This window comes from Cannabis sativa, chromosome 5, assembly GCF_029168945.1.
Source record: "Cannabis sativa cultivar Pink pepper isolate KNU-18-1 chromosome 5, ASM2916894v1, whole genome shotgun sequence".
Taxonomy (NCBI): Eukaryota; Viridiplantae; Streptophyta; class Magnoliopsida; order Rosales; family Cannabaceae; genus Cannabis; species Cannabis sativa.
In genome coordinates this window covers 10,317,646-10,327,912 of record NC_083605.1, presented here as the reverse complement: position 1 = coordinate 10,327,912, position 10,267 = coordinate 10,317,646, and the positions used below count along the sequence as shown (strand labels likewise).

The window sequence follows — 10,267 nt, the reverse complement described above, 5'->3', positions numbered from 1 at the left end:
GGAATAAATACATTGTAGGGTGTAACGGTAATCAAATCCCTTTACAGTGTAGATCATTCATATAGAGGATCATTGATCACATTAGGATTATAACAATGGATAACTAATGATGTGTCTATATGGTGGAACATATAGAGCATTCTATATACTGAGAGTGCAATTCTAAGTTCTATGCGTGGATTCAACGAAGATTTAATAAGTTAGTGAATTTTAGTTCTAAATTCTTGATCTACTTATTGGAAGCTCGGTTATATAGACCCATGGTCCCCGCACTAGTTGAGATAATATTGCTTGTAAGACTCATGTAATTGGTTTTGATTAATCAATTATAATTCTCAAATTAGACTATGTCTATTTGTGAATTTTTCACTAAGTAAGGGCGAAATTGTAAAGAAAGAATTTTAGGGGCATATTTGTTAATTATGATACTTTGTATGGTTCAATTAATAAATATGATAAATGACAATATTATTTAATAATTATTTATAGTTATTAAATAGTTAGAATTGGCATTTAAATTGTTGAATTTGAAAATTGACGTTTTTGAGAAAATCAAATGCAGGAAAGGTAAAACTGCAAAATTGCAAAAAGTGAGGCCAAAATCCACTAGTATAGGGCCAGCCACTTTTGTAGGAAATTTAAACTGATATTTTCATTATTTTAATGCCAAATAATTCAAACCTAACCCTAGTGGAATGCTATAAATAGATAGTGAAGGCTTCAGGAAAATTACACTAAATTTTCTACACTTCTGATTCAGAAAAACTGAGCCTCTCTCTCTCCCTATCTTTAGCCGCCACTTCCCTCTTCTTTTCTTCATCAAGATTTCGAAATCCTTAGTGTATGAGTAGTGCCCACACACAGCAAGTGATACCTCAATCATAGTGAGGAAGATCGTGAAGAAAGACTTTCAGCAAGAAGGAGTTTCAGCATCAAAGATTCAGAGAAAGAGATCCAGGTTCAGATATTGATAATGCTCTGCTACAGAAAGGAATCAAGGGCTAGATATCTGAACGGAAGGAGTCATATTATTCCGCTGCACCCAATGTAAGGTTTCTTTAACTTTATATGTGTTTATTTCATCGTTTTAGAAAGTTCATATTTAGGGTGTTAATAAACATACTTGTGAGTAGATCTAAGATCCTGGTAAAATAATTTCCAACAACATGATAGTATGATTGAGTGGGAGCGCTGAACATAAATATGGAATCTATAGCTTCTACTGGTGTATAGAAGTCAAGTGATGATTCCCTTCGAGCTTAGCTAAATAGAAGTAAATAGATGAGCTCTTGTTTCAGTGACTATTTCTTAGATCACTAAAACATCATTGACAGGTAGCTAAGTGTTTTAAGGGGCCAAATACATTGAGGGGTGAAAACGGTAAATTTATCCCATCTCGATGTAAATCATCTATATAGAGGATCTTTGATCACATTAAGATTATAACAATGGTTAAAAGAGATAGCATATCTATATCGTGAAACATATAGAGTAGTGCTCACACACAACAAGTGGTACCTCAATCATAGATTGGAAGACTGTGAAGGATCAAACTCAAAGAGAAGGACATTCGGGCTCAGATCTTGATAATACTCTACGACAGAAAGGATACAAGGGTTAGAGATCTGAGTGGAAGGAGACATATTATTCCGCTGCAACCAATGTAAGGTTTTCTTAACTTTATATGTGTTTAATTATCGTTTTAGAAAGTTCATATTTAGGATTTTAAACAACATACTTGTGAGTAGATCTAAGATCCTGGTAAAATAAATTCCAACACCACTACCTATTTATAGACTCATCTTAGAATGAGTTTTGGGTATTTATAATTTGACCCCTCAACAAATTATAAATTAACTTATGGTATCTACACATTAATTCCATGACAATTTAATACCCTTTTGATACCCATTAACATAATTGGTCACTTAATTTTGTATCACAAAAGCATATACATTATAGATATGTAAATTATTTTATAAGGTAATTCCCCTTTATTATTTTACTAGGTGGAAGTTACGTGCCGAGCCATGTATTGTTAGTTTTATTTAAGGTTTTGAGTTTTTTTTTTTTTTTAGATTTTGATAACTAAAGTGGTATGATTATTTGAACGATTTGTTTTATAAAAGTAAATTGTGTGTCCGTGTATTGGTAAACGTATGATATGTATATTGTTATTAATAATAAAAAGTACGTCAATCTCAATATATACATACTTATATAGTAGTTATTCTTAATGTGAAGAAATAATTTATGATAAGTTATAACAATATATGACTTTAACATTTATTATTTATTTTTGAAAAATTCAAATGAGAAATATATGTGTTTTATAAAATTTAAAAGAAACATTATGTACCAAAAAATAAGGAAAAGAGCCATCTAAACTTAAAGGAAAAGAATTATTAAATAAAATCTTAATATAAAATACCCCTACGAAAATAAAACAGTTTAAATAGTGAATTGATTGTACATAATGTTAAGATAAAACTGCTGAGATAAAATTCTAATATGCTGAGATGAAAGATTAAGATAAACTGTTGAGATGAAAGATTAGAATTTTATCTTAATCTTTCATCTCAACAGTTTAAATGGTGAATTGATTGTACTTCAGACTCATCATTCGTTCTGGATCTACATACAACTCGATTATTCATTTTTTAGCTGATAATTTCTCCGTAATTTTTTAGAGAAACAAACAATGTTTCTAAAAATTAATTTTCTCTTTTCTTCTATATATATATACATATATATATATATAGATACATCTCCATAGATACATATTCACTTTTTATATTTTTTGTTTTAATGATTATGATGGAAAGAAAAAAAAAATACATGTTTAGGAGTAGAGAGTTTTGCTGGAAAGATTCTCAATAGCGATATTAACACGTAAGGGTGCTTGGCACCAATGGTGCCTTTTAGCATTTTTTATAATACATATGTACGTACCATATGTCTTTATTTATATACACTCATATCATTTAATTTGAGAATATTCGTCAAAGAAAAAAATTTACGAGAGCTAATTAAATGAACTTCAAATTTCATGGTTTGGGTGAGCAATTGATACATTTACATATCATTTAACAAACAAAATAAGAAGGATTTTAAATACTAAAATGGTAAAATTTTTCACTGATTTTCATACACTGAATTTTCCCATTTATCCAGCTCCCCTGGAATCACAGACACCACCCAATTAAGAAAAACGTTACGTACAATTCATGTATCCTAAGTTTGTATATATGTTTATTTTTCGTAATAGATCTTGATTTTTAATAGCTATAAAAGTAAATGTCGTATAGGTAACTTAATTAAATAATATTTTTTAAAAAATAACAAAAGTAACAAAAATTATACAAGAGGTAGGAGTCTCTTCCACCAAGACAATCTATGAACCTCAACCTGACATGAGAGAGATGCCCCAAGAAAGATTACCAATAAAATTATATAAAGAAAATATAATACAATAAGTTAAAAAAAAATCACATTTTAAATAGTAATTTATAATAACTTAAAAGCAAGAACCTGCTACTTACAATATTTCTTAATAAGTTTATCAGAAAATTCAATATAGAGAATACATAAGTAATAAATCCTGCGTAAAAATAATAATTTTAAATCATTAGGTGAAAAAGCAATTCGTCAAGTAAGAAAGAATTTGTTGATCATAATCTAGTCAGAGCAATTGGCACCATAAAACCACATTTATCTTCTCCCTGCAATCTCTGTAATCAAGAAAGAACACATTTTAATTGTGTTGAACAAGCTCGAAGAACAAATTTTTCTTTTCATATACATAAATGAAAAATCAAATAAGTTTACATAAAGACTTATTTCTCTGAAATTGCAACTGAGGAAGACATTTCCGAGTTTTATCACACAATCATGATTTTATTATAAGTTTGCCATTAGCTTAACAATGAAAATAAGTTTGCAATCCAAATATTAGTGCTTCGATACACATCTAATTTAATGCACCAAAGTAATAACAAAAATACCTTCCCATCCAATTAAAGGGAAAATTTATAACACTAATTAATTAAAGGCATTGCTTATATAACCAAATTATTTTACTATTTGAATCAGTTATTTGATCAAGCCTTCGTTCGTCCACCGCAAGTCAACCAGCCCAGTCCATCGTCATCAAACACTTTTCATCGTCCTCAATCAAACAACCAGGCTAGTAGAGAGCCATTCCCGATTGCAGTCTCGCCAGAGGAAAGGTCAATCACATGCTCGTGGTTGGAGGATGCATGATCAGCCAAACAGAAGCAGTTGTCGGAATGTCTTCGAAAGCAAAGTTCCTTCCACATTGTCGATCGTCTCAACTCGGTGAACAAGGCCACTTTGGATTTTCCATCGATGTCGTTTCTCATGTAGAGGTGAAACCTGCACATTCCATTGTGCTGGTAATCTATGTGTTGAATTTTTTTGAAAGTCCACTCTCAGCTGTTGAATATCATCGATGATATTGATGATTTGGGAGTGGCTGACGATCGATGTGTGTGGCTACAGGAATAATCTCCAATGGATTGGCGACTCTCGATGGTGATCGCAGATGCGGTTGTCGACCTCCAGAGATTTTATTGTTAAAATAATAAATATCTACTGAATATTATTTAATGAAAAATTCAATAAAATTTTAAACTGATTAGTTACGTGCAATTATGCTTACGATTAAATTTAAAAATACAGTTAGAATTACCTATTTTAGTGATAGGTAAACCAAGAATTGTGCACTTTTAATATATAAAGATAAAAAAAAAAAACAATATTTATTTTAAATAAATTATGCGTAGCAATACAATTGTAAACTTTTATCAAAAAAGAGGAGTCTTTTAAACAAAAAAGCAGTCTTTTACATAGAGAGAAGAGAAAGAGTGTCCCTTGAATCTGTCAAGAGTGGTTAACCATCTCTCATGCCTCGACTGTTTCTGCCGTGGAATAAAATTTTCTTAAAGAGAAAGAGGAGGAGGAGAGGTGGCGATGGCGATGGCGGCGGTGATGCTTAGGTCAGATATTCATCCGAATCGATGATTGCCTATCTGTACTCCGATGTACCGCCGTCTGCAAGGGCTACTCATGGCATTATTGCCCTCGATCCCTTTCCCCAGGATCCAAATTATTACAATTATATTCAATTTCCCTTAGCCTTTCCCCAAGATGAGAGGCAAAAGCGTCCATCTTGGACTGGTCGAGGGTTGGCTAAGAATTTCACTTAAGGAGGAGGGTCTTCTCTGTCCAAGTATGGGAATTGAATTTTGGTAATAACAAAAATGGCAGTACTACCACCTCATGGAATTTGCTTTCCATAATGTTTTTGTTCATTATATTTGACAATATTTATATTTACCAATATGATATTAGGGAAGAGAAGATGGAAAATTTTTCAATTTCCAGATCCTGGCTATCTAGCTTTCGGCATGCGCGTACAAAACTTCCCTCTTGTCTATCCATTTTGGCCTACTAAAATTCCTGCCCTTCCCTCCTCTCCCATTGTCTCAGCTCTTGATGTTTGAAACTTGGCTGTTTTCTAACTATTTATGATACTCTTTTTTTTTATTTTTTTTAATAAATTATTTATGATACTGTTAGTATACATGAATGAATTATTCACGGTATTCTTGTTAGTATACTGTTAGGCAGATAGTGCAAATATTTCTAAGGCTAAGGCGAGTTGTATTCTAGTTGTGTATTAGGTAGGTAGTGCAGCCTACAAGAACTGTTTATGATATTTCAACGAATGCCAGGGGTTTTTATGGAGAAAATCCTCTTCTTCTCGTTATTGAAAAAAATAAAATAAAATAAACAAGAAGATGTAGCAGTGGCCAAGTACCAGGTGCAATGCTATATAGCTGGTGATAAAAGGTTCTCCACCCTATCTTCTCGAAGAAAAGATTTTAAAAATGTCTCATATGATGTTTTGTTGCTAAATAGAGACAGTTGCTCTGAGCTGTTAAAATGGTCGGTTCAATGTTTCAAGATCAAGAGTTTGTAACTTTTGACAATATCTATATTGTGTGTCAATGTGATTTCTCATGCTTCAAGATGTCATTTGCTATCATGCGCCATGAAGGCTTTAGAGGTTTCTAATGAGGTTTTGGTACTTCTCTAATGGGAACAATCCCAGCTAGAGCGCTCTACATGACAGCCCGTGAAGTTACCAAGAGTAATGTTGGGACAGTCACTGTTAGATTAGGGTATTCAGATACTGCAGCACTTGCTATAGCTAATGCTGCAGCAGGGTTGAGTTCAGCTATGGCTGCTCAATTAGTTTGGACCCCAATTTGATGTTGTAAGCCAAAGACTCATGGTTCAGAGTTGCAGTAATAGTAGTAGTAATGTTAAAAACTCTATTCCTAGTGTTAGTAGCTATAGTTACACCAATGGCTTAGATGCTTTTAGGAAAATCATGTACTCAGATGGCTTTAGAGGATTTTATAAAGGTTTTGGGATATCTATAGTGACATATGCACCATCTAATTCTGTTTGGTGGGCTTCATATTCTGTTGCACACAGGCTCATTTGGGATGGTTTTGGTTGTTATATGGGGAAGAAGAAGAAAGACGAGAATGGTTTAACTCATCGTTGTAGTAGTAGTTTTAGGCCTGATTCCCGAGCAACCTTGGGCGGTCCAGGGTCTAAGTGCTGCAATGGCTAGTGGTGTTTCTGCTTTGATTACTATGCCACTTAACACAATCAAAACAAGGCTGCAAGTGTTGGATGGAGAGGAAAATGGGCAAAGAAGGGCACTCACAATTGTTCAAAATGTGAGGAATTTGGTTGTGGAAGGCGGTTTCGGTGCTTATTGCAGAGGATTAGGGCCAAGATGGGCTTCAATGGATATGTCAGCCACAACTACTGATCACTAATTATGAGTTCTTCAAAAGACTTTCTACCAAGATGTAATTCGACTCCTCATCAAAAGAGGTTTGTATTTTAATATTGCATCTCCATATCTTTGACTCTGTGTGAGTTAGTAAGATATTTTAAGAGTTCTTTTTTTTAAATTTATTTAAGTATGATAGGATTTAAATTTCATTACATTTGTTGTTTATATGGATTTTTCAGTTTCAATTTGTTGTTATTAATTTTCTACGGTGGATAATTGAAAACTTTTTATTGTGAGCTGTCCTATTATTAGTATGCATGTTGGAAACTCGTTAGAGTTTCTTTCAAGAAAAAGAAAAAAAAAAAAAATAAATAAATATCTGCTTCATTTCATTATTTTCAAATAATACTCCACTCTCTTCTTTCCTTTCGGTAGTATATATATAAGCCTGTTCCCTTACTTACATACTTCATTTTCCCTCTTTTTCGATTTCGACTCTCCTTCCCCAGGTAACTTTCCCTCAATCCTAACTCTGCTTCTTTCTCGATTAATTATTTATATCTTTAGTTTTGATTTCTTGACTTTTTTTTTATTAATCAGTGCTTACTCTTTGTTCTTCATTTTACTAGTAATTGATTCATGGTTTTAATTATGAGTGTGTCTTTCTCCGTTTGTAATCGATTTCTTTTTTTTACTAGTGTGGATCTTTGAGCTTAGGATTTAGAGTTTATAAGTTTGTTGTTTTCTTTCTTTCTTCTCGGTGATTTGATTTTCATCATGTTTGTTTATATTTGATGCTGATCGTTTTTCAAATCATGATTTTCATCTTGTTTGTTTATATGCATAATATTCCTAGTCATATATCTGGTTTGGTGCTATTTCTTTTAGCTGCAGAAAGATTAATGCAAGTAGATCTGCATGTTGCCTTAATTGTGCATTATTAGGTATTTAATTATCAATATTAGTAGAAATGTTTGTTTAGTTAACTGAAGATTTATTGATATGGTTCCGGTGTTTTTCTCTTTTTAGATTTCGACTCTCCTTCTTTAAACTTTCCCTCAATTCTAACTCTCATTCTTCCTCAATTGATATATTCTTGATTTGTTCTTAGTTTTACTGGTAATTTATTCATGGTTTTAATTATGAGTTTGTATCTCTCCCTTTGCAATCTTTTCTTTTTTACTAGTTTGATTTGATTTTCATCATGTTTGTTTATATATGGAGCTGATCGTTTTTTGAATCATGATTTTTATCATGTTTGTTTATATTCTTTTTTAGGAAAATAATAATTTACTTGTTTGTACTCATATTCCCTTATTTACTCTTGTGCCGCCGATGTGCGGGAAGGTTTATTCTGCTCTGACCATAATATTCTAAGTCATATATATGGTTTGGTGCTATTTCTTTTAGCTGTAGAAAGATTAATGCGAGTAGAGCATCTTGTGTTAAGTGTACATTATTAGGTAATAGTTGAGTATTTAAATATTTCTCAGATTCCATGGTTTGCTGGAAGAGAGTCACAAATTCAGACTTGAAGAAAGCACTTGAGATTCCTCGGTGTGCTGCCGTATACATAATTAGAACAGACATGCTGATTAACAATCAAATGCATTTCGTGGTGGGAGAAGAAACTTACAACATTGATGTGAGGGAACGTAAAGCTGGTATCGACGATCTGAGATATTCTGTTAGGAAGCTGGAGTTTAGAAGGGTCATTGATGGACGCAGGCTCCAAGTTGGAGACACTCTCTATTTCGCAGAGATTCCTGTTGATGTCCATCATCCTGTACGCATCTAAAGTTGTTTCACAATATATCGTATATTACTATACTTTATAAACTAATTGAAAAGTTTCTAAAGCAGAATGGAGGCCTTCGGATCTCGGCCACAAGGACAAGACGCGGCGCTGTGCACAACTTATGGTGAAAGGTTCGATTTATGTTTTTACCAATTGATTTTTTCCGAAAAAAATTCGTATAGGATAGTATAAGAAATCAGGAGGGTTCTTATATTCTCTTTGTTGAGGTTGTTGCTTGACTGAAGAAGGTTCGATTTATGTTTTTACCAATGGATTTTTTCCAAATAAATTCGTATAGGATAGTATAAGAAATCAGGACTTGACTGAATGTTGCATAGAAATTAGAAAGTTTTTGCTAGTGTCATTATGATAATAAGTGAAGACACATAACCTCAAATTTATACCTGGATGTATTTTTCTACCGAGATTGATTCATAAACTTTGCAATGTGCATAATGTTGCATGATAACTTGTACCATTGTTTTAATTCTTGTAATAGTGTTTTAACTCTTGTGCTCTGACTCCAATCTGTGTATTGATTCAGAGCTTGGTTTGTTGGTTCCAAGGTGACTTGCGTGAAGAAGAATCAATATAAACACGAAGCTATTTTGATGTTTACAGTGTAGCTACAATGGTTCCATTCCAACACAAGAATTATACTGTGATTGAGAAATAATGTTTCAGTTTGTGCTGTTCAATGCTTTACTAATTGGAAAAACAGTTTCTTTTCTTCGATTCTTGCCTTTTCAATTTTAAAGTTTAGTGCATTTTATACCATAACATTCTATGATTTTGCAGAAGTCTTTCACGTCCTTGATTAAGTTTATTTTCTGTTGAAACTACAAAACAACCCATGCTAATTGCACCTATGCCTGCATAGACTACTTCTAAGTCAAAACTACAATTTTTTTAGGGAAATTTACATCCAAGCACATTAATATTGATTTATTTACATAAATATTGTGATCCAAATTAATATAAAAATATTAACGTTTTCCAATACCGTTCACATATTAATTATTTTGCTTTAAGTATATATATGACATTAACTGATGAGATATATTTCATACTATCATCGTTTTGCTTTTTTAAAATTTGTTCAGTTATTTGAAGTGAGAGAAAAACATTATTTTCATTTATTTATTTACTTATTTATTTTATAGTTTATAAGAATACCCAATTTACTCGATCTTCTTGTTATTTTTTTTTTTATCTTTCTCTCTTTTTCTTTTCTCTATCTTTAACTTTAAAAAGAATTCATGGCCACATCATAACTCCGTTGAGCTTAAAAAATATATTATTGTAATCTACTTTTCAATTCAATGTGAACATTTTAAAACGTGGAAAGCATATATTTTTTGCTATTTCTAAAATAAAAAAAAAATTATTAAATTACTCATGATACCAATCATATACTAATTGGTTACTGTTGTTTTTTTAATCTTAATTAATATTTGTTTTAGAATTTAGTAAATTAGATTATAGTATACTATGATAACTAATTAGTTTCTACACTAATTTAGATTACCAATATATATCTTTATATATTAAAAGTGCCTATCTAACGGCATTTCTTGGTTTAACAGAATATACTTAAAAAATAAAAGAATATTCTGTTAAATTTAACGATT

General features: G+C 31.8%; 1 pseudogene; it reads left to right on the top strand.

Moving 5' to 3' along the window:
* Positions 1-4,834: 4,834 nt before the first annotated feature.
* LOC133037802 (uncharacterized) lies at positions 4,835-9,371 on the top strand (annotated as a pseudogene).
* The last annotated feature ends 896 nt before the right edge of the window (positions 9,372-10,267 follow it).